The sequence below is a fragment of the Platichthys flesus genome, chromosome 8 (genome assembly GCF_949316205.1).
Source record: "Platichthys flesus chromosome 8, fPlaFle2.1, whole genome shotgun sequence".
In the NCBI taxonomy this organism is placed as follows: domain Eukaryota; kingdom Metazoa; phylum Chordata; class Actinopteri; order Pleuronectiformes; family Pleuronectidae; genus Platichthys; species Platichthys flesus.
In genome coordinates this window covers 27,053,447-27,078,076 of record NC_084952.1, presented here as the reverse complement: position 1 = coordinate 27,078,076, position 24,630 = coordinate 27,053,447, and the positions used below count along the sequence as shown (strand labels likewise).

The 24,630-nt window shown below is 42.2% G+C and overlaps 1 protein-coding gene and 2 long non-coding RNA genes across 4 annotated transcripts in view; 1 reads left to right on the top strand and 2 right to left on the bottom strand.

The window, feature by feature from the left end:
- Positions 1-24,630, bottom strand: part of LOC133958529 (storkhead-box protein 2-like) — an 80,850-nt gene that overhangs the window by 50,959 nt on the left and 5,261 nt on the right. The gene's annotated exons all lie outside the window — the stretch shown is intronic.
- Positions 4,232-9,438, bottom strand: LOC133958575 (uncharacterized). 2 transcript variants are annotated; one of them, XR_009921705.1, is made up of 2 exons: positions 9,234-9,438; positions 4,232-4,476 (listed from the first exon to the last, which is right to left on the bottom strand). It is a non-coding gene; the product is annotated as an uncharacterized LOC133958575 (long non-coding RNA). The 2 variants fall into 2 exon arrangements; XR_009921706.1 differs by lacking the exon at positions 9,234-9,438 and adding an exon at positions 5,346-9,217.
- LOC133958569 (uncharacterized) lies at positions 12,505-23,365 on the top strand. Its single transcript, XR_009921697.1, has 2 exons — positions 12,505-13,685; positions 22,235-23,365. It is a non-coding gene; the product is annotated as an uncharacterized LOC133958569 (long non-coding RNA).

Sequence of the window (24,630 nt, the reverse complement as noted above, 5' to 3'; positions counted from 1 at the left end):
CAAACTCGTCCGCTAATACAGCTGCCTGGGACATTGACACCACTTTTTGCTCATTCAAGTATGTTACTATACGTTCTGATACACTATTCTTGAATTCCTCCAGCAGGACTAATTCTCGAAGAGAGGAAAAATCTGTAGTTTTAGTGGCGGTGCACCACCGATCAAACAAGGTGGACTTCTCTCGAGCAAACTCCATGAAAGTACGATCAGGAGACTTTTTGCAACTCCTAAATTTTTGTCTATATGCCTCAGGTACTAACTCATACGCACGAAGAACAGTGGTCTTAACAATTTCGTAATCTAGACTGTCCGCCAACGAAATGGACGCCAACACCTCCTGAGCTTTACCAGTTAGTTTACACTGAAGCAAGAGGGGCCACACCTCTTTAGGCCACTGCATAGAAACTGCGATGCGTTCAAACACACCAAAATAAGAATCGATTTCCGATTCCCGGAACTGCGGAACCAACGCCATTTGTTTAGTCACATCCAATGTGCAAAATGAGCTAGCTAGTGGAGAAGAGAGGGTGGTTTGGGGTGATCGTGCTGCACTTGCAGCCTCCAATTCCAACCTCCGTAGTTTCACCTCCTTCTCTGCCTCAATCCGTCGGATCTCCAGATGGTGCTCACGCTCAGCTTGCCTCTCTCCACGCTCAGCCTCCATTTGCAAGCGGGCCAACCTTACTTTCAGACGGGCGTCCTGAGACGACATTAATAAAGTAGGTGACAACGGATTAAAGCGTGGTAAGGTAGCGGGTGGCTTAGCCTCTGCCCCAGCCTGCATGTCCTCCCTATCATCACTACAAGGAGAAGCCACATTCACACCAAGCACCTCCTTGCCCACCAGCATATCCACGACACACTCCTTAAGTCTCGCTTTGAGCAGGGTCCCCTGAACTGGAAACTCAAAATGAGCCGCTATGGCATATAAATCAGCCTTCCGGCATCTGTCAATTCGATCCATAGACGGATCAGCCAAAAAGACACCCAAATCAAAAGCCTCCATAACGAGCCCTACAGAAACAACTACTGCCTATCTTATACACACAAACCAGCTACACTATGTGCACACCTGCATCGAACACCTCACAGCCAGCCCGACGTGGAGTCCTACAATGAGGATCCTGGACGAGCCCCCAAATATGTTACGGCTCCAGGATGTTAGCTTGCTACGTCTAGGGGGGGAGTAGGGGAACCATAACACATGTTACTGTTAGGCTGACTCGGAGAACAACAAAACAGGGCACAACAGCAAACTGGATAAGTCAGTGTGTTTTATTTAGCCAGCGATTCCGCCAAGGGGAATAGGGAACTATAAGCGGAGCCAAAGCAAAGAAAACAAGATAAAGTGACAACTAACTAGTGCACACATACAACCTAGCTAATACATACAGAGGGTGGCCCCGCTCCTAACCTGATGTGATAACAGAGTATGGTCTACGTGATGGCAATGTAAACCCAAGGGTGTCTTACCTATTCACCTAAACCCCGGTGGCATCTCACAAACAAAAGGCAACAGCCCCACACAGCCCACACACAGGCAGACAATGGCCTCCCCACATGGAGACAAAACAGGTGCAAGTTATCAAGGCCTGACGACACTGATTGGCCAAAAGACAGCTCCCAGATTGGACAGGGGGTTGGACGATGGTGGAGGAACAGCCAATGGTGTGAGACCTACAGAGAATGAGAGGGGAGACACAGGAAAACAACCACACACGTAACAATTACATTTATAATTATATTGTTTAACCATTTTACTGCTCCCACGAAACCTAGACTCTGGTCCTGTTATCACTACAACTAGTAGTAAGTGTTCCACAATATATATAAAAACTATAGTTTGTTGCATTTATTAAATAATAGAACGACAATGAAGACAACTGTTGACATTTAACTGCTATTTTTACCTGCTACAAAATAGGAAAACACCAAACTCTGACCATGGCGTGGAGTCAAAGTCTGATCACACGCCATCAAAACACGAGTGTCTGTATCTTGGACATATTTGGTCCAATCAACTCCAAACTAGACATGTAAGACAAGAGTCGCGACCTGATGACATCTACAAAGACACCATAACTTAAAATCATAGCGCCAACTGGTGGCAACAGGAAATGTCTTGTTTTTGGTAGGTGTTTTATTTTTATGTACTACTCGGAGAGCTTTCATCAGATCAACTTAAAAATTTGATGAGACTCTACAAAACAAGATGAAGATCTAAATCAAAATTTAAACTTTTCATCATACCGTGTGACCGTGGTGTGGTCTCAAAGTTCGACTAAACGCCAACAAAAGCGAGCTTCTGTAACTTGGACATATTTTGTCTAATCGACTCCAAACTACACATATAAGACAAGAGTCGCGACCGGAAGACATCTACCTAGAAATCATGACTTAAAAGGAAAGCGCCCCCTGGGGGCATTAGGAAACGTCTTGTATTGGTAGGTGTTACTCTTTGATCTATTTCTCCCCAGCCACTTTGCTAAACCATGTCAAACTTTGTCACATGGGTTTCAAGATATTGAAAATGTAGGCATAACATTACTGTAATTTTTCATTAAGCAGATTCTTAATGACGTGGCATCAAAGTTCATCAGCTCACCATGACAAACGAAATCCACTTTAACGGAGTTACCATGAACGCATCATGAGACGGTATTGTTTTGGTCAACTCACACCTGGAGTTATTTCTACTCAGCCACTTTGCGAAACCATGTCAAACTGTGTGAAATGGGTCTCAAGATATTGATAATGTAGGCATAAGATTGCTGTGACTTTGCATCATGCGGATTATTAATGGCTTGGCAGCTCTCCATGACAAACAAAACTCAATTTAACACAGCTTTAGAGCAGAATTAAACCTGTTCACAGCATTGCTCAAACTTTAGTTTTAGTATAATAAGCGATATAGATGTTTGAAATTAACGTGACGTCACAGCGACGCGCGCACACTGCCGCTGGTGCCGTGCTGCGGTTTCAGCTCAATGGACTGAGCAGCACACACTCATGAGAATGTGCGGGGCTCCCACTCACATATTGTATGAGAAACACGGTTTGAAGTTCTGCTTGTTCTCCTGACGGACACGTTAAAGACGTCTGCGCTCCTGTTTCTGTGGTAAGTCACGTTTAGTATTTTATTTAGATGTGTTCGAAGTGATTGCAGGGTGTCTTTGAATCAGGCGTGCTAGCTTAGCAGCGCTAATCCAGAAGCTACATACCAGCTGCGAACGGGTTTGATGCGAATGCCAGCTGTTACCGACACACCGCCATGAACCCAGGTCCACCAAGCAGAGACAAGCGTTAATTTATAAGGATGAATCTGAGACAGGAGACTGTTTGTCGGCTTGTTAGTTAGCTTCGCTAGCCCTAGCAAAGCTAACTGAAACCTGAGAAACCTGAGTGTTTAAAGTCACATCTGCATTGCAAGAGCAGCTGTTCAAAGGAGCATTACGTGTCCTAAAGCTTTTTCTTCAGAGTAGTGTTGTAACGTGTTACAGTGAAAAGTAACCGTGTCTGCCACCTTCAGTGTTTAAATCGTTAATCTCAGACAGACTTCACTGAATTCTTTTGTTAAATATGAGTAAATCATATCAGCCTTGTAACTTTACTAGAACAGACAGTGTCATACAGAATTGTAGGCTAATATGCACTACCTATTTCCTAAGCTGAAATTAATATGATCTGATTAACTTTGAAGTAATATTTTATTTTTACCAAGTAAAAGTCTGTTAAGCAGTTAACCTGGCACAAGTATGACTTTACATATCTGTGTATTTGTGTTCAATGTTCCTCTAGGATGTCCATCCTGAGACACAACTTGAATCCAACCAGACTGAACACTGACTCCAGGTACAGACCTGTTTTCATTACTTACAAACAATCAAAGTATTGCACATAATACATAATGTATTAAATTATTATGCAATACTTTAAATGTGAAATAACTCCATACTGTACATTCATTGTCATGCTAGTGCACGTTCTAATCCAAAAGCATATTCAAATACATAGTTGAATATCCACAGAAAATGAGAATACACACTTGTTCAAAAGTAACACTTCCTCTACAATAATGATATATTTTATGTTTCCTATCATTTTATTAGGGACAGACGAGCCTTAAGGACACAGCTGTGATGACCATGTTCTGTCTCTTATGGCAAAGCAGAAATATTAAACACTGGGTTCTTATCTAAAGTGTATCAAATCAGAAAGCAAAAGATACACATTGTTCTAATAAATGTTTATTTTTTTAACAAACCATAATGAAGATAGACATTAACTCTTATCCATGACACTTAGCAATGACTGCCATCACTAAACTGTTGCAGGCCATCTTTAGTTAAGGGAGGAATTTAGAAGTGTTGTGTAGATTATGATGATGATGATGCAGTCGTCCACGTGTTGACCAGCATGAAGCTGCAGATCTCCACCATGTTGCTGCTGAGGACATCAGGTGCTGCAGTTCTTCATCTATGAAGAGAAAAAAACGCACTGTTAAAGAATGTTTTGTGTTGTGTATGAAGCACCACAGTTTTCAGATAGAACCGTTGTACTGTGGTCTTGGTTTGTATCCTCATGGTTAAATGTACATATTTTAAGTCGCTTTTGATAAAAGTACTGAAAGAAATACAACATTGTACAAATAGATAAAATGTATTTCTACCTCATCTGTAATATTCAAGGTGATAATCTCCCACAGAGCTGTTGATAACACTCTACATCAAGTCTCTCCACTTCCCTCAGTGTGAAAACGTATTATAGAATTAATTTGAGAACTGTTTACAATACTGATGTGTGGAGATTAAAATCATATCTAAACTGCCTAATTCACTCTAAAACGCCATAAAAGGCTTAATAAACGAGGTGGGAATAGTAATGGTGGATAGTCTAGCCTTTAACAGAATGATGGTGAAACATAGTTAATATCACACGCAACTTATGTTGTGCCCTGAAAAGGGGAGATGTTAAAAAAGTGACTCGGACACGGTGTTTCCACTGCGTCAGCATCATCAAGAATTTGTTTATAATTTACAGAATCAATTTACACAGTTACAACAGTTTTTTAATATAAAATACTAAACAATGTCATACATTTTCTTACTATTCACTTAAATGGACAGGTAACAATATATGGAAAACGCCTATTAATCCTTAAACATTAACATAAATTATTGGCCAAAATACCAAAATATCTTAATCCTTATTATTTACACCCATAAACATAGTGAACATTAACCACACACAAACACATCAGCAACATCATACTTTCTGTTTGTGTGTCTGGCTGAGCTAAACATGGTTACCATGCACACAACATCTGTTGCACTCATGCTACCCACGTGCTGCTCCCTCTAGGGAGAGAAGACGACAGCCTCCACGCGGCCTCCCCTGCAAGTAATGAGATATGGTGCAAGACCAGCTCATGAAACTAATGTCGCCACCCAATCGTCACGCTGTCAGATCAGGGCGCAAGAGGCCGGGGGGACGCAAGCTCACGTCAGGGCGGGCAGCCATCACGACCATCGAGCGCCAGGCACTGGCAGTGCTCCAGCTAAATGTCGAGGGCCTCACCACCGCCGAACTGGACATCATACACCACCTCGCCGACTCCCATGAAGTCGCGGCCGTCCTCCTTCAGGAGACGCACTGTGGAAAAGCAGACTTTCTCAGGTTGCCCGGGTTCCACCTCGCCGCTCCATCCTCAGCAGGCAGCACGGGATGGCCACCTTTGTCAGGTCTGACCTCAGCTGGACAGCCACAGGCCAATCCCCTCCAGGCACTAGTCTCGAGTGGATGTCCACGAGGATACAGACAACAACGGTTGTGAAAGTGTACAAGCCCCCACCATCTGTACTGTCCACATCAGCCCTCCCAATTACCCCGGCACCGGCCATCTACGCCGGGGATTTCAACTGCCAGCAAACCGACTGGGGATACTCCCACACAACACCGGATGGGGAGACGCTGAGCAAGTGGGCCTCCAATGCCAACGCCCATCTCATGTTTGACCCCAAAGAGCCACCAAGCTTCTACTCCTCCAGATGGAACACCTTCACCAACCCAGACCTCGCCTTTGCTGTGTTCCACAGTAAGGACCCGATGCCAGAGAGAAGGGTCATTGACAGGTTCCCCCGATCACACCACCGACCATCTGTCATCAGAATACCATCACTGGTGCAGCCGGTCGCAGGGAAGCCTGTCAAAAGATGGAATTTCCGGAAGGCCAACTGGCATGCTTTTTCTGTTGACACAGAGAGAAGATCTGTCACCCTCCCGGACCCAGACACTCCTAATGTGGATGCTGCATATGCAGCCTACTGTGAAGTGCTGACAGGGGCAGCGAAGAAAACCATACCACGAGGCTACAATGAAAACTACATCCCGGGTTGGAACGAGGAGTGCAACCACCTCCTGCGAGCCCACTAGCAGGCTAGCTCAAGAGCTGAAGTGGATGCGACAGCAACGGCACTGCTTGAGAAGCTGGACACCACTCGCAGGGCTAGATGGACAGAGGTCGTCGAGGCGATTGACTTTACCCACTCCAGCCGTAAAGCGTGGCAGACCATAAACCAGCTCTCAGGAAGAAGTACACCGCCTCCCAAGTGCCCTGTGACAGCAAACGCCATCGCAGCCCAACTCCTGAAAAATGGCCGCTTCCCAGACGCAGACAAAGAGTTTGCCCACTCAACATCCCACGAGGTATCCAGTCTCTCTAGGGCGGCCAGGGTCAATGCCAACCTGTCAGGAGATTTCACACCAGCTGGGCTCAAGGACGCTATGGCCAAACTCAAACAAGGCAAGGCACCAGGCTCCGACAACATCCACCCAGAGTTTGTGATCCACCAGAGCGAAATAACTTCCGCCTGGCTGTGTGCTTTCTTCTCTGCGTGCCTCCGGAGGTCCAAGCTCCCAAGGGCATGGCGACGGGCTGCTGTCATAGCCCTCTTGAAACCCAACAAACCTGCGGATGACCCCAAGTCCTACAGACCAATCTCGTTGCTGTGCGTCCCTTTTAAAATCCTGGAGAGGATGATACACAGCCGAATTGAGCCAGTAGTTGACTCACAGCTACCGAGGGAACAGGCTGGCTTCCGCCGGGGCAGGTCTACAGTGGACCAGGTAACCCTTCTCACACAAGATCTCGAGGACAGCTTCCAGGCCAAAACCAAAGCTGGGGTGGTACTACTGGACCTGACTGCTGCTTACGACACCGTCTGGCACCGCGGACTCCACCTGAAGCTGCTGAGAACAATCCCGGACCGTCATATGGTCAACTTCATCATGGAGATGCTGTCAAACCGCAGCTTCATCCTCCAGACCAGTGACGGCCAGCGCAGCAGGCTCAGGAGGCTGAGAAACGGGGTCCCACAAGGGTCGGTCCTCTCACCGATGCTCTTCAACATCTACATCTTTGACCTACCGGTGACGACATCTAGAAGGTATGGATACGCGGATGATCTAGCCATCATGCTACACCGGCCCACATGGAAGGCGGTTGAAGAGGGTCTCAATCAGGACATGGACGTCCTGGCTGCCTACCTTCGAAGCTGGCGACTGCAGCTCAGTAAGGGAAAGACTGTATCAGCAGCATTCCACCTCTGCAACAGGGAAGCAAGAAGGGAGCTGGAGATCTCAGTGGACAACAAACCCCTGGAGTTCCAGCAGGCCCCAAAGTACCTGGGCGTACGCTTAGACAGGACACTGTCCTACAAACAGCATTTGGATGAAGTGAAGGCTAAAGTATCAGCAAGGGTCTCACTCATCCGGCGCCTAGCTGGTGCAACCTGGGGGGCCTCGGCCAAGGTTCTACGTATCTCCACACAAGCCCTCGTATTCTCTGCAGCTGAGTACTGTGCCCCAACCTGGAGTAGAAGCCCACATGCCAAGAAGGTCGATACGGCCATCAACAATGCCTTCCGGATCATAAGTGGCTGCCTGAAACCCACCCCTGTGTCCTACCTGCCAGTCCTAGCAGGAATAGCGCCAGCCGGCCTACGGCGAGAGGCTGCTACCCTCGCCCTGGCAAGTGGCCCAGGAACACAGCTGGCACCTCCTCCATGAAACCACCACCATGGCAACACCTCCAAGCAGACTCAAGTCCCGCCACCCATACAATCAGGCCGCACAAGAGATGCTTATTTCCATCCCGGAGGATTTGACAACCAAAGCCTGGCTGGCAGCGGCATGGAAGCAGGAGTGGGAGTCAGCAGGACAGACATGCCTACACCATTACATCCAGGATCCTGGAGGTGGCGTTGAGGGAAAAGATCTACCTCGCCGGCAATGGACCCTCCTGAACCGCCTTCGCACAGGGGTTGGCTGCTTCAAAGCGTCCATGAAGAAGTGGGGCCTAACAGACAGTGCAGCGTGTGAGTGCGGGGAGCCTGAGCAGACTGCCGACCACATCATCACCACCTGTCCCCGGCATAGACCACCCTCAGAGGAGGGCCTCTTCCAAGTGGGACCTGAGACGAGGGAGTGGCTACACGACACGAAGTTGGACATATGAAGACGATACACGAAAGAAGAAGCTACTCCCTGCCTGCCACTAGAAGAGCATAGCTACATAAACGTGTTAACTAACTGCACAAACACACATTCAACAATCAAAATAAATCTTATCTTACAACAAAACAGCTCAATAACACATTCACAGACCATAAACACTCATTTCCTACCTGAAAAGGGGAGATGTTAATAAAGTGAGTCGGACACGGTGTTTCCTCTGTCAGTGTCATCAAGAATGACACCGTGCCCAGAGCTCCCCTAATCCAGCCTCTGCAGGTATATCCAATCGATCAGCAGATCGATCAGCAGATCTCTCAACCAGGCTATACTAATGGAGTGCAGATTAACTAATCTCTATCACACACTTGAATATTATTTAAACCACTTCTTTAGAAGTAATGTTAGAAGAATTAAGTTTAATAACATGCAACTCTCTGTTTGACACTTGACAAAACTAAAACGGCACTATCATTCATTTTGACTATCTACCACACTTACACGTGTACCGTATTGATATTAACTTATAAAAATATAGAAAATAAAGTCACAACCAAACACACGAATCGGTAGTTAACTTGCTTTAATCTGTTCATTAGACGTGTTAAATAAACGGTAACTTTTATAACAATTTTATGTTAAAAAAAGACTTGAGGCATGTTAGCATATGATGATAGATAAAGCAATAGGTTTTGTTGTTGTATAGTTTCAAGGTTACTTACCTCTAGTTCATAGCGCTCTCGCTGGCTACAGGAAGTGGAGCGATCATCCTTACCGCAGTGCGCAAACGCATGCAGCGCTTGGTCATCGAACTTTCTCTCTTCACCGACCGCAACAGACTTGAAATTGCCTGAGCTCGGGCCCGTTAGTGCTACAACGTAGCCCTAGTTAGGGCCCGGGCACAGAAATCGGTGGGAGGCCCTATTGAAATTGAAATGATTATTATTAGGGCCCGAGCACCGAAATCGGTGGGAGGCCCTATTGAAATTGAAATGATTATTATTATTATTAGGGCCCGAGCACCGAAATCGGTGGGAGGCCCTATTGAAATTGAAATGATTATTATTATTATTAGGGCCCGAGCACCGAAATCGGTGGGAGGCCCTATTGAAATTGAAATGATTATTATGATTATGATTATTATTATTATTATTATTTTTCTCTCGCTTACTAGAATTGGCTTTTTGAGGGCTTTAACATGCTCAAAAAGTTTTAAAAGTTTGCAGTAAGTTAGAAAGTCGTGAAAATGTACGTATTCTGGGGTATTTGGAAGAGGGCGGGCCAAAATGGCTCAACAGCGCCACCAATGGAGCTTCCCCTCATTTACGGAGAGCCCCTCATTTAGCATTCACTGATCCTCACGAAAATGAAGACAGTTGTGTATCATGTCATCATGACCAGATGCACAAAAAAGCCTCAAGGAGCATTATGAAAAACTCAACAGGAAGCCCGCCATTTTTGATTTAGTGGCCATTTTGGGCATATTCCATGTTTTTTACTTTGATATACTTCTCGTACAGCTTTCATCAGATCAACTTAAAATTTAGACGAGTGTCATGACAACAAAATGGAGATCTAAAGTTATCAAAGAAACAACTTTTAGACACACTGTCTGACCGTGGCGTGGCATCAAAGTGTGACGAAACGCCATCAAAACACGAGCTTCTATAGCTCAGACATATTTTGTACAATCGAGTCCAAACTAGACACATACGACAAGAGTCGCGACCAGAAGACATCGGTGCAGAAATCTTGACTTACAATCACAGCGCCCCCTGGTGGCAACAGGAAATGTCTTGTTTTTGGTACATGTTACATTTGGAAGTACTTGTCGGAGAGCTTTTATTAGATCAACTTAAAAATTACTTGAGTTTCATCACAACAAGATGGAGATCTAAAGTTATCAAAGAAACAACTTTTTGACACACCGTCTGACTGTGGCGTGGCCTTAAAGTTCGATGAAACGCCATGAAAACACGAGCGTCTGTATCTCAGACATTTTTGGTCCCATGGACTCCAAACTACAAATGTAAGACAAGAGTTCCGACCTGAAGACATCAACACAGCAGTCGTGACTTAAAATCACAGCGCCCCCTGGTGGCAACAGGAAATGTCTTGTTTTTGGTACGTGTTATATTTGTATGTTCTACTCGGAGAGCTTTCATCAGATCAACTAAAAAGTTTGATGAGTGTCATCACAACAAGATGGAGATAAAAAGTTATCAAAGAAACAACTTTCTGACACACTGCCTGACCGTGGCGTGGCGGCAAACTGTGATGAACGCCATGAAAACACAAGCTTCTATATCTTAGACATATTTGGTCCCATCGACTCCAAACTAGACATGTAAGACAAGAGTCGCGACCTGATGACATCTTCAAAGACACCATGACTTAAAATCATAGCGCCACCTGCTGGCTACAGGAAGTGAAGCGTTTATTCTTGCTGCAAAGCTTAAAACGCATGCAAGGCAGAGACGTGCGCTTGGTCATCGATCGCTCTCTCTTCCCCGACCGCAACAGACTTGAAATTGCCTGTGCTCGGGCCCGTTAGTGCTACAACGTAGCCCTAGTTCCTATTATTCTTTGTCACAATGAATTGGCTTTTTGAGGGCTTTATCATGCTCAAAAAGTTGTAAAAGTTTGCAGTTGGTTAGAAAGTTGTGTAAATTTACGTATTCTGGGGTATTTGGAAATGGACGTGGCAAAATGGCTCAACATCGCCACCAACGGAGCTTCCCCTCATTTATGGAGAAACACCTCATTTAGCATTCACTGATCCTCACGAAATTGAAGACAGTTGTGTATCATCACCAGATGCACAAAAAACGCGCCGGAGCATTATGAAAAACGCAACAGGAAGCCCGCCGTTTTCGATTTGGACCATATTCCATGTTTTTTACTTTCATGTACTTCTTGGAGAGCTTTCATCAGATCAACTGAAAATTTAGACGAGTGTCATCACAAGATGGAGATCTAAAGTTATTGAAAGATAGTTTTTTCCGGCACACCGTGTGACCGTGGCGAAGCCTCAAAATGTGACTAAACGCCATCAAAACACGAGCTTCTGCATCTCAGACATATTTGGTCCCATCGACTCCAAACTAGACATGTAAGACAAGAGTCGCGAACTGAAGACATCTATACAGAAATCTTGACTTAAAATGACAGCGCCCCCTGATGGCAGCAGGAAATGTCTTGTTTTTGGTACATGTTACATTTAGTTGTACTTGTCGGAGAGCTTGCATCAGATCAACTTAAAATTCACTTGAGTGTAATCACAACAAGATGGAGATCTAAAGTTATTGAAAGATTGATTTTTTCGTCACACCGTGTGACCGTGGCGTGGCCTCAAAGTTTGACTAAATGCCAACAAAAGCGAGCTTCTGTACCTTGGACATATTTTGTCCAATCGACTCCAAACTACACATATAAGACAAGAGTCGCGACCGGAAGACATCAACCTAGAAATCATGACTTAAAAGGACAGCGCCCCCTGGGGGCATTAGGAAATGTCTTGTTTTGGTACGCGTTACTCTTTGATGTATTTCTCCCCAGCCACTTTGCTAAACCATGTCAAACTGTGTCACATGGGTCTCAAGATATTGATAATGTAGTCATAACATTACTGTGACTTTTCATCATGCGTATTATTAATGGCTTGGCAGCAGAGTTCATCAGCTCTCCATGACAAACGAAACTCAATTTAACATAGCTTTAGAGCAGAATTAAACCTGTTTACAGCTGTATTTTTTTTTAACTCCCTAGTTTAAGCGATATAGATGTTTGAAATTCACGTGACGTCACAGCCACGCTCGCACACTGCCGCTGGTGCCGTGCTGCAGTTTCAGCTCAATGGAGTAAGCAGCACACTACTCATGAAACTGTGCGGGGCTTCCACTCACATATTGTATGAGAAACACGGTTTTAAGTTCTGCTTGTTCTCCTGAGGGACACGTTAAAGACGTCTGCGCTCCTGTTTCTGTGGTAAGTCACGTTTAGTATTTTATTTAGATGTGTTCGAAGTGATCGCAGGGTGTGTTTGTATCAGATGGTTAGCTTAGCAACGCTAGCCTGGAAGGTAAACACAGCTTCGAACGGGTGAAATATCTGCCGTTCTACGCGAACAGGAGATATTACCGCCACACACCGACATGAACACGTCCACCGAGCAGAGATAAGCGTTAGTTTATGAGGATGACTCTGAGACAGGAGACCGTGTGTGTCCGGAGAATTAGCTCTGTCACGATATCTAATGGTATAAAGTTGGTTTCACAAACAGATTTATTGTGATCAACTGAAACCTAAGTATTTAAAGTCACATCTGCATTGTAAGAGCAGCTGTTCAAAGGAGCATTAAGTGTCCTAAAGACCATTTCATATGCTGAAATGATTATGATCTGATTAACTTTGAAGTAATATTTTATGTGAAATAACTCCCCCCGCTGTACATTCATTGTCATGGTAGTGCAAGTTTTAATCCAAAAGCATTTTCAAATACACAGTTTTATATCCACAGAAAATAAAAATACACATTTTGTTATATTATTTTATTAATTACAGACGAGCCTTAAGGACACAGCTGTGAGACCATGTTCTGTTTCTCATGGCAAAGCAGAAATATAAAACACTGGGTTCTAATCTTAAGTGTATCAAATCAGAAAGGAAAACATACACACCGTTCTAATAACTGTTTATGTGTTTAGCATACTATAATGAAGTTAGAAATTAAGTCTTATCCATGACACTTAGAAATGACTGCCAACAGTAAACATTTGCAGGGCATCTTTACCCAAGGGAGAAATGCATCTTCCTGTTGACCAGCTTGAAGCTGCAGATCTCCACCATCTTGCTGTCATCAGGACACACCATCAGGATGGATGCCATTCAAGGAAAAGGAAAGTAAGGATATTGCTGTGTTTATTTTTTTAACCTACTATAATGACGTTAGAAATTAACTCTTAGCCATGACACTTGGCAATGACTGCAAACACTAAACATTTGATATTTGCAGGCCATCTGTAGTTAAGGGAGAAACGCATGAAGTGTTGTGTTGATTATGATGATGATGTGGCAGTTGTCTTCCTGTTGACCAGCTTGAAGCTGCAGATCTCCACCATCTTGCTGTCATCAGGACACACCATCAGGATGGATGCCATTCAAGGAAAAGGAAAGTAAGGATGTTGGTGTGTTTATTTTTTTAACCTACTATAATGAAGTTAGAAATTAACTCTTAGTACTACAGTATGATCTGTCTATAGCCATTTTCAAAGATGAATTCTTGACATGTCCTCACAAATGGGTCTGGACTTTATCTTTCACACATGAACAAGCAGGAGATTCTCCGCTTAGTAGGGCTGCTTGATTATGGAAAAAATCATAATCCCGATTATTTTGGACAATATCAAAATCCCGATTATTCAAACGATTATTAATATGTGCCCTTATTCTGAAGTCCATGCTTTATTTTTTTAATCACTTCCGGTTCCGGTAAACACCGATGACGGCTGCGTGTCTTCCTCCGTGAAACCAGGATATCGGTGGCCTGTTATTCAAACCCTTAATGATGGCAACCCTAACACTCTATACCGACTGACCGGCGCGGAGAAATGCGGGTCCGGTCTGACCGGTCTGAACAGCCATGTGGGAGCGAGCTTGAGCATAGCGGTGCGCGACGCGGCCGCTACATGGTGTGCTGCTGCCCTCCCTGCTTTTTCACTCGTGCTGTTTTTTTCACCGCCGATCACCACACACAATTCGCCTCCTTAACTATACTGCTGCTTGAGAGGGAGAGCCAGTCAGCTGGGCCGCTGAATGCTTTGGGGGAATGAAAGTACTAAAGAACTGAATTGCGCATGCGCAATTCAGTTCTTTCGGAAAAAAAAAATGCGCAATTCAGTTCTTTCGGAAAAAAAAAAATCAAATAATCGTTTCAAATAAATTATAGCAGTTTGGAGATCGTTTGACCCCATTATCGTAATCACGATTAAATTTCGATTAATCGAGCAGCCCTACCACTTAGACACGTTCACAACATGTGAACTCTACGAAGCATTCAAGGTAGGGGTGGACCAGCAGGCAGGGGCAGGACGTATCATAGTAATTCTGCTGCGGAGATTACATGCTTTCTTATACAAAATACTGGCGTTTGCCCTTATAGTTTAAAACTCTCTTAACATCTTCGTTTGCGTATATTATTTGTTTTGCTCTTGCTGTGTTCATGTGCAGGAAGTGTGAATGCAAATTTCAGAGTGAAAGGCTCCATAGTTTCTACGGACTTTCTCCGCCTGGCTTCCTAGTATATAGTCCGTAGAAATTCAGGAGAATTTGATGTGTGAACCCAGCCACACAGTTCCAGCGCCTCCTTAGAAAGTCATCACAAATCAAAGTAATAAAGTTCATAAAAGGACAATTCATTTGCTGCAAAGTATTAAGTTTGCGGGCGGTACAGTTAAGGCTCATAGGAAAATTGTCATGCACAGTGTGAAAACATCTTTAAAACTTAAGGACTGAGAGTTTTATTTTTCTAATAACAAAACACAGATGGGTGTATATATCTTCTATGCTGAATATTAAGTACAATTACAAATAGCAACAACAATGGTAATAACAATAATTGAAAATAATTGAAATAAAATTGTGTGTGTATTTGTGTGTGTGTCCCTGCTCATCTCTGTCCTTCACACACAAACTGAGAATCACATGTTTTTAACTATTAATTGATGGTTCGAATCATGACTCCGGATCGTCCTGATCACTTGAACCCTGATTTCCTGACTGTGGGCATCACGTAACGTCTTGTGTTGTGTAGCAGGTTTAAACATGTGTCTCATAAACTATAGAGCGAATCGAATAAACACAAAGTAAGTGTCAGTACTGTACATGTACTAATAACTTGTGATCAGTGATAATTGTTAAAGTGTAAAGTGAGGTGTAAAGTGACACTGTTCTGAAGCAGCAGTGTTATAATTATTCAGCGGTGGAAACCTGTTAAAACAATGACTCTGCATCGATATAGTCATTTATCCGCTGTTAGTTTTGTCTGTCAAAATATGGATCAGATGAGTTCTATCGACGTTACATCGACATGTCTTAAATATCTATTGAGGAAAAGTTATATCTCAATAATTATCAATATCGCTTTATTGCCCAGCCCTAGAACTGGGCCAATAATCAGTTCACAATAACTAATTTTAGGGGTTGGATTTAACCTTCAAACCGGGCATAGTAGTCAGACACATCCAAATACCGTCAAAGGCATGTGCTGGACCTATAGAAGACAGCAGTCCGCACACTGTAGCTCCCCTTAAGTGCAATTTAAGGTTTTTGTATTCTTTTATTTATTTTTTAAGTTAGTTACTCACAAAATTTTTAAGACCAATTTTTCTTCTGCTTGAGCAATTGTTTTTGCAAAATAACAGTACTTTTATTGGATTACAGTTTTTGGCTACTCCACACAACTCTGTCCCCCACAGTATCTCTACATCTGAATGATGTGAAGACCGGTTGAAACTGACAGCTTTCAATAATACAGCTATCTGTGTGGGAGAGATTAAATGAAGAACAGAGAGGAAGACAACAGAGAGGAGCAGAAAGAAGAGGAAAACAAAGAGGAGCAGGACAGGGAAGAATATAGAGGAGGAGAACAAAAGGGAGCAGGTCAGACATAGTAAGGAGCACAGAAAGTAGGAAAAAGGAAATGGTAGTCTCTTTTCATCCTTTTGATTTGTCAAATTAAGGAATAACATCAAACAAAGTCAGGTATTTACAGATAAAGCTCCCTTAAAAAACAAAAAGAAACCACCCTAATTTCTAAATCCTGCCCACTGCCCTGCCATCGGCCAAATGACATTATTCCAATTGCTAGCAGAGTCTATATAAACATGTCATGTATTCATATATCAATTGAAAAATTACTTTTTTCACGTTGTGCCATATACAGCCATGAGCAGAAAGTAGCAAATTCTGTGCATTAAACAAACCAATGACCCAGTAATTTTGCACTCCATCCAGCAAAATCTTCCATTTTGAAAATTAAAATAAAACTTAAAACAAAAATGTGTCTTTAATGATAATTGTAAAAGTAAATCAACCACTTTAAATTATTATAGATATTGCTGTATTTTATAGCCTACTGGCTCTGTTCGCCTTTGATTCAACTGTTCAAAGACCACGATATTTTAGGACATCTAATTATAACCAATGACAGGCCTGACTATGAAAATGTAGCCAAAATAGGTGTTTGAGTGTCCTTTCATTTTTAAACCATTGTCAAATTGCAAGAAAAATGTGGATACTTTGATATACTTTATATACTATACTGGCACCAAATTTATTTTTACGGTATTCTTATGGTATTTTCATATTAATTAAACGGCAAAATGTATTTCCTTCAATGGTAAAAAATTGTATTTAAGCAGTAAAATACGGAATCATACTCCAACCTTAACGATAAAATCAGAATGACAAACAATTTAGTGAATCAGACTGATCAGATTTGTAATATCCTTAATAAGCCTTGAATTCCCATCACTGAGTTTTGATGTATTTGTTTTTGGTCACTGAATTTCAGTAAAGTGTTTTTCACTTTTATTCTCAATAATAATAACAATAATAATGGATTACATTTATATAGCGCCTTTCATGGGACCCAAGAACACTTTAAATATTTCTCTGAGGTAAGAAACAGAAGAGAAAAGAAATAACGAATAATACAAAACAGGATAGAAATAAACAGCAGGGTGGAGCATTAACTGAGGCCAAATGCCTTAGTGAAGAGGTGCTGCTTGAGTTTTTTTTAAGATGTCGAGAGATTCTGTGTTGCGTATTTCGGCAGGGAGGGAGTTCAAGAGGGTGTGGGCTGCGACACAGGTCAGTTAAACATAGTGGGGTTAGGGTGTGGAGGGATTTATAGGTGAGAAAGGGGATTGTGTATTTAATACTGGTAAATTATAATAAAGGTATTTATCGGGGGAGGTGAATGAGGGCCGTTTTGATGTGCTGCCAGGGCTTAGTGTGGCTGAGAACCCTGGCAGCGGAGTTCAGGATGTTGTCAGGTACACCGGACAGGACTCAAGTACAGTGGGGCGGCTGTGACTGAGGGATAGAGTGGTCATCCTCCAACCTGAAGGTCGGTGGTTCGATCCCCAGTCTGACCCATCTGCATGCCGAAGTGTCCTTGGGCAAGATGCTGAACCCTGAATGGCCCCACTTAGAATAACAAAGTGCTGTGACTAGATGCACTGTGTGAATGGGTGAATGTAAAACTGTATTGTAAAGCGCTTTGAGTGGTCATCAAGACTACAAAAGCATTTACAATTTACAGTAATGACAAATTGTGATTGGTAAATATTGGCTATGCAAATAAAATTTGATAGATTGATTGAAACGCTGGAGTCTGGAAATGTTTTTGAGGAAAAAGAAGGCAGATTTGGTGACGGAGTTGATGTAGGATTGGCAGGAGAGCGTGTAGTCAAGAATGACTTCCAGGTTGCGGACCTTTGGGGATTGGAAGATTGATCAGCCGCCAATGATCAGGAAGTCATCTCCAACCTTCTGGAGCAGAGCCTTGGGGGACACAACCATGAGCTCAGTCTTTTACTGTTCAGTTTGAGAATGTTTGCTCTATTCCAGATTTTAATGTTCAAAATTAAAAAAAAGTATATATCTATTCAAGTTGTTCAATTTCAGATGCCAAAATTTGAGTTTTCTAAAATTCATATTAAACATCCGGGATACAAAGGATAAGCAATCAATTGTATCAAATCAGACCAAACCTCCGGCAGACCAAGTCAGGGTTCTTGTGATCATGTAATGCCAATGTGTGCGCAAGAGAGGTTCACTTCTCAATCACATTTACAATGATTCTGTCGTCATTAGTCAATGAAGAGGTTTTAACACCTACACGTTTACTGTTAGTTTGTTTTTAATACGGCCCGAGCACCGTGCAAGGACATTATTGCTTTAGCTTTGACTAATAGTTTCAAGTCCACCGGGTTTAAGACCTGTTCTACAGTAACAAACAGACTGTATCGGTAACAACAGACACAGAGGAGTTGATGTCCGGTTTGTTCGCTGGGTAAACTCTTAGTTTTAGGGCTGTCAAAGTAAACGCGTTAATCTATGAGATATTGTGGCCGAGATTCATGCGATAAAATATTTTAATGCAGTAAACGCAACTTTGTTTACTTCCGGTGTGCGTTTACCCCTGACACGAAACCGCTGCATGCCTACAGTAAGTTAGCTAGGAGAGACCGAGTTGAAGATGGAGAGAGCTGTGGACTGAGCACTTCAAACACAGCCCATCAAATGATCGAGAGTTGAGAGCACAGCTAGCTGCACAAGGACAGCAGGAAGAGTCGCTAGTTCAAGATGTTGCCACTCTGAGGAATTCTGGCTTGGAGATGATCAAACGTATCCAGCAAAACAAGGGTCTGCTTGCTGCTACCCTGGCTCAGCACAAGACCAACATCTCGATGTTGACTGCACCGGAGCTGGCTAAACTGGAGAAGTTGGAGCGGCTACTTGAACCAGTCCTCCCATGTGCATTTTTGTCTGCCTTGAACTAACTGTGTGTGTGTGTGTGTGTGTGTGTGTGTGTGTGTGTGGACTACTCTATACTCTGTCCCTCAGATTGTAGGCTATGTGTCTTTGCTCTCCCTCTGACAGTCTTTTTCTTTGAGTGAGGCCTCACTCTCTCTCTCCTAGTATTTTCTTTTTTTCTGGTGCCCTGTCCTGTGTGTGTGTGCATGTGTGTGAGAGTGATTATTTTAAGGCCCTCATTTAAAAATGCCTGCACCTTTTATTGCAGACATGTGACTGAAATACTGGGAGGAGAGCAGTATGTTTCCTGTTCAGTGGTCTTACCAGCCCTGTGCCACCTGTCCAGGGTGATTGATTAATCTGATGATGATCCCATCTATGTGGGATCAAAGACACCTTTACTGCAGACCTTGCCAAATGCAAAGAGAATACCAATCTGAAGATGCTGAAGATTGTGACACTGTGTGACCCCAGGTTTAAGGACTTAAAGGGCCTCCTGAAAGAGGAAAGAGGTGAGATGTGGGCTTTACTGCGCAACCTGATGCTAAAGGACAAAGGTATGATGCGCTCTGCACCTGTGAGAAGAGAGACAGAGGATCCAAAAAAGCCACGGATGTCTTCCTTCTTGTTGGCCTACTCTGATACAGATTAAGAGGAAGAAGATTCCTCCTCTTCTTCCTCTGACAAAATTCTGGACCATTACAGAGCGGAGCCAAAATTGCAGATGGGGGACTGTCTACTAAATTGGTGGTCAGGAAGGCAGCACACACATGAGAAGCGTGCAGGAATAGCAAAGAAACACCTGTCAACCCCAGCTACCACAGTGCCCTGTTAGCGGCTGTTCTCACTCTCAGGTCATATTGTCCAGAAGAGGAGAGCAGCATTGGCTCCAGAAAAATGGGAACATGCTTGTCTGTCTCAGCAATTGGCTGAAAGTCAAAGATGATTAGGCACAATTCAGTTAAAGTAGCATAATATGTAAGTGTTTACCAATGTGACATTAAGAGTACTCAATTGTAAACAGTTGGGACTGGACAACTTGAAGCCTTGGATTAATTATGAATTCTATAAGAAACATTTAATGCTGTTAACACTTAAAAAGTGTGTATTAGATATACAAACCCTTTTGTGTTTACTTAACCTCTGATATTTATGATTAAACTGTACTGAGTAAATCCTACTTTGACTACGGATGACTTGCCTGGTTTTTCCACATTTACGTCTTTCCTTATAATAAATCAAACAGGCCACTTTGATGAATTAATGTGATAAAAGTTTGTTATAAGACACAAAATCAAAGTTTTAACTCATATCTTACCTTTCAATAATTGATTTGCTTTAAAACCAAAATATAAAAGGCCTCTGATTAATTTCAAATTCCAACATCACGTTCATCAAAGTGTTCTTGTATGATGCAATACTGTGTACTAAGAAATTTTTTACCATCCTCACATTACTCTATATCTGTACAGGAGAATCTAATTCCACAAATTCTCCCTTCTCTCTCAAAGCAGTACCCAAGGTCAGGTCATATATGAAGGGCCAACCAACAGTGCATTGTACCTTATATGCTTAGCGACTTTCAGATCTAATTTAGATGCACCAGACAGAGAGGCACCAACTTCAACTCTAAGCAACGTCAACTCTTTTGCGTATTACACGAGTGGCAAGATGTAAGGAGACAATAAGGTTTCTCTTCAGCACTGTAGCCAGGCTGACAGAGAGTCATACCTCCACCGAACCCAGTATTCCTCGATCCCTAAATAGCAATATCTTTATGACCTTTTTTAATGATAAAATTCGAACTATTAGAAATAAAATCAACCATCTCCTGCCCTCAATTGGCACTAATACCCTCCCAACAACAGAGATCTCAGAAACGGCTGAGAATCCTACCTTACTTAGACAGCTTCTCTCTGATCACCCGTGATCAGTTTACCAAAATAATCTCAGGTTCTAAACCAACAACCTGTATCTTAGATCCCATTCATACAAAATTACTTCAAGAAATTCTGCCCCTAATTGATAGTTCGTTACTTAACATTATCAATCTGTCATTATCATCAGGTTATGTACCACAGTCTTTTAAAATAGCTGTCGTCAAACCCCTACTCAAAAAACCCACTCTAGACCCAGAGGATTTAGCCAATTACAGGCCAATATCTAATCTCCCCTTCATGTCTAAAATCTTAGAAAAAGTTGTAACCAACAGCTGTGTGAGTTTCTCCAGGAAAATAATATATATGAAGACTTTCAGTCAGGGTTTAGAGCCAATCACAGTACAGAGACAGCCTAGGCAAAAGTCCCTAATGACCTTTTAATAGCCTCAGATCAGGGACTTGTGTCTGTCCTCGTTCTGTTAGATCTCAGTGCAGCAATCGACACAATTTAGCTGCACTAGACGACATTGCCCTTGCTTCCAATAAAACAGTCAGGAACTTGGGAGTGATCTTCGATCCTGATTTATCCTTTAATAGTCACTTAAAACAAATTTCTAGGACCGCTTTTTTCCACCTGCGTAATATTTCAAAAATTAGACATGTCCTTTCACAAAAAGATGCAGAAAAACTAGTCCACGCCTTTGTTACATCGAGACTGGACTATTGTAATTCATTATTATCAGGCTCCAGCAGTAAGTCGTTAAAGACTCTACAGCTTGTCCAAAATGCCGCAGCACGTGTCCTGACGAGAACAAAGAGAGGAGAGCACATTTCGCCAGTATTAGCATCGCTACACTGGCTTCCAGTTAAATCTAGAATAGAATTTAAAATTCTCCTCCTCACCTTCAAGGCCCTTAATAATATAGCGCCTTTTTACCTTAAAGAGCTGTTAGTACCTTATAAACCCACTAGAGCACTCCGCTCCCAGAATTCAAGCCTACTTGTCGTCCCTAAAGTCTCTAAAAGTAGAGGAGGAGCCAGAGCTTTTAGTCATCAAGCACCTCGGCTGTGGAATAATCTACCACTTTCAGTTCGGGAGGCAGACACCATCTTTTCGTTTAAGAGTAGGCTCAAAACCTTCCTTTTTGATAAAGTTTATAGTTAGAGCTAATTAGTGCGCCAGAACGTTACTTGTTCTATTTTATGACACATGACACACAGATCTTCTCTTTCCAGCTTCTCCTTCCTCTTTTCCATCCCTATCCCCCTTACACGGAATCCCTTTGCTTTATCACCCGCAGATCCAGGGCCTCTGTGGCCGCACCATGGATTGCGGTTTGTGGATCGCTCACCGGGGGTCGCAGCGGTGGATGGTGACTGAGAACTGGAGTGGCGTCTGGTCTGGATGGTGGATCGTGGTCTGGATGGTTGCTGACCATGGACTGTGATTGCAGCGGGACTGCTTGGCATGTCATGTTGGGGTTGTCCTTCGGGATATCTACCCTCATCAAATGCTGCTAGAGACTTTGATAATTGATGATGTTCTCCTACACGTGGCATCTATTGCACTTCTGTCAGTCCTGGGAGAGGGATCCCTCACATATTATTATATTTTAAGATGAACAAACATTCATTTTATTATGAGTACAGTCCAGTGTGAAAATAAATAATTAACAATGTTGAAATATTGTGTTCACAAAACTATATTTGTGAACATCCAAAAAAGTTAAAAATACTTATTGGAAATTTGAATACTGGTAGCAGTGGGAAAAAATACAAATAAATAATTTCAATGTAAAAAAAAATTCACAACTAGGAATTCAAAGGTTTTAAAATGTAAAAAGTGGATGAGACTCATTTACTTCCATATGCCTATATCCCTTTACCATAATAGTATAAAAAAGTTCTACTGTATTTATTACGGTGAAGTTCTGGCAACCAAAGCTGGCAACCGCAGCTGTCAGTTTTATTACAGTGTAGAACTAAGCATCAACTACTTTTGATTAGCTAAGCAGCTAATATTGAACTTAGGGCAAATCTCCCATGTACTGGCCAAATCGAGACAGAAGTAATAGATCTGATGATCACCCAACTAAAACCCAACAAGCTTAAGAATGAGTTAATCCAGCGACCTAATTAACACAGAATTAATGACATAAATAAATGCATGAATTGCTTGAATAAATTAACCTATGCTGCACAATTCATCTTATGACAATTTTTACAATTGCCTGTGCAATTATTTAACTGCAAGAAGCTACGACTTAATTATGTAAAAAATGTGGGGGGGGTGTATATCAGTTGTTCTCTCATTACATGTTCACTAACGATGCACCTCAATTGGCCCTCCCAGCTCATTACTCAAACATAACTCAGCTCTATATCACTGTTATGAACAAACACTCTGTAGTAAAGGACTCGTTTAGAACTCCTTTTCACTATCATGAGTTTATTTCTTCTATGGCATCTGAATGTGAAACTGAATGCGATATGTTATATGGACACAAGTATTGGGACACCTACAGGAGCGTTTTATGGCATCTCATTCTAAATCCATAGGCATTAATAGCTACAACAGCTTCCATTCTTCTGAAAAGAATGAGTGTGTCTGTGGGAATTTTTGCCCATACATTAAAAAGAGAATTTATGAGGTCAGACACTGATGTTGGACGAAAGGGCCTGACTTGCAATCGCCAAAGATGTTGATGAGGTTGAGGTCAGGACCCGTTTGGGTTAGTCAAGTTGTTCCACACCAAACTCGCTCTAGGTCTGTAGCTATCGATTATTTTAGTAATCCAGTATTCTATTGATTAATCAAGTAATCGGATAAATAATACATTTGTACCAAGCTGGAGTTTCTGTGTCCACCTCCACTTTGCTCTCACTTAAACTAATAAACACTCCTCACTAGTTATCAGGACCCGATAAGTACATGAAGTAACTTAGTGTTTCTTTGATTCCAGAGTTTATAAGGCTGTATGTAAACATCATGAAAATTACTCGTCAACATTTTGTGCTGAGTGCAACACGAGACGTGACGCTCACAGTCAGGAGTCAGTGGTAAAATGAGTGGACAGCACACAGACATGATCCGACACCATCGATTCATAATCAAACACATGACCGAACTTGAAACTTGTTCTTCTTAAGTGTGATCAGGCTCAACACTGCTTCTAAAGATGGACTCAGATTCTTATTTTACATTCACATTTAATTGTGTAAAGATTTGGTTGTTTGTCTGATTTAAAAAGAAATTAAGTTTTATTCAACCATCCTATACTTGTTAAAAAATAAATTAATAAACATTGGCTAAGATGCCTCAATTGTTTAGGATAAAGATTATCTTATAGTTTGATTACATTTTTTTTGGTGTGGTAATGTTTTAGTAAGATTTTATTTTAATAACTATCACTTGGACTTGTCATCAACAGAAAAAACAAATGTTAAATGTATATATCAGCTACCCTGTGTTTGATCTGATTAAAACATTTTTTAGTTTGATAGCCCTAATTGTAAGCAATTATTTCTGTTATCTTGGTTCCTTTGTAATGCACAGAGAGCCAATAAACACAGAATCGGCAGTAGTATATGGAATAAATTAAGGTTTGAGGCAAAGTATTTGAATCGATTATTTACATTAACCTTAAATCCAACATGTAATCCACATTAAGGCTAAAAACACAATGTAAATGACCTC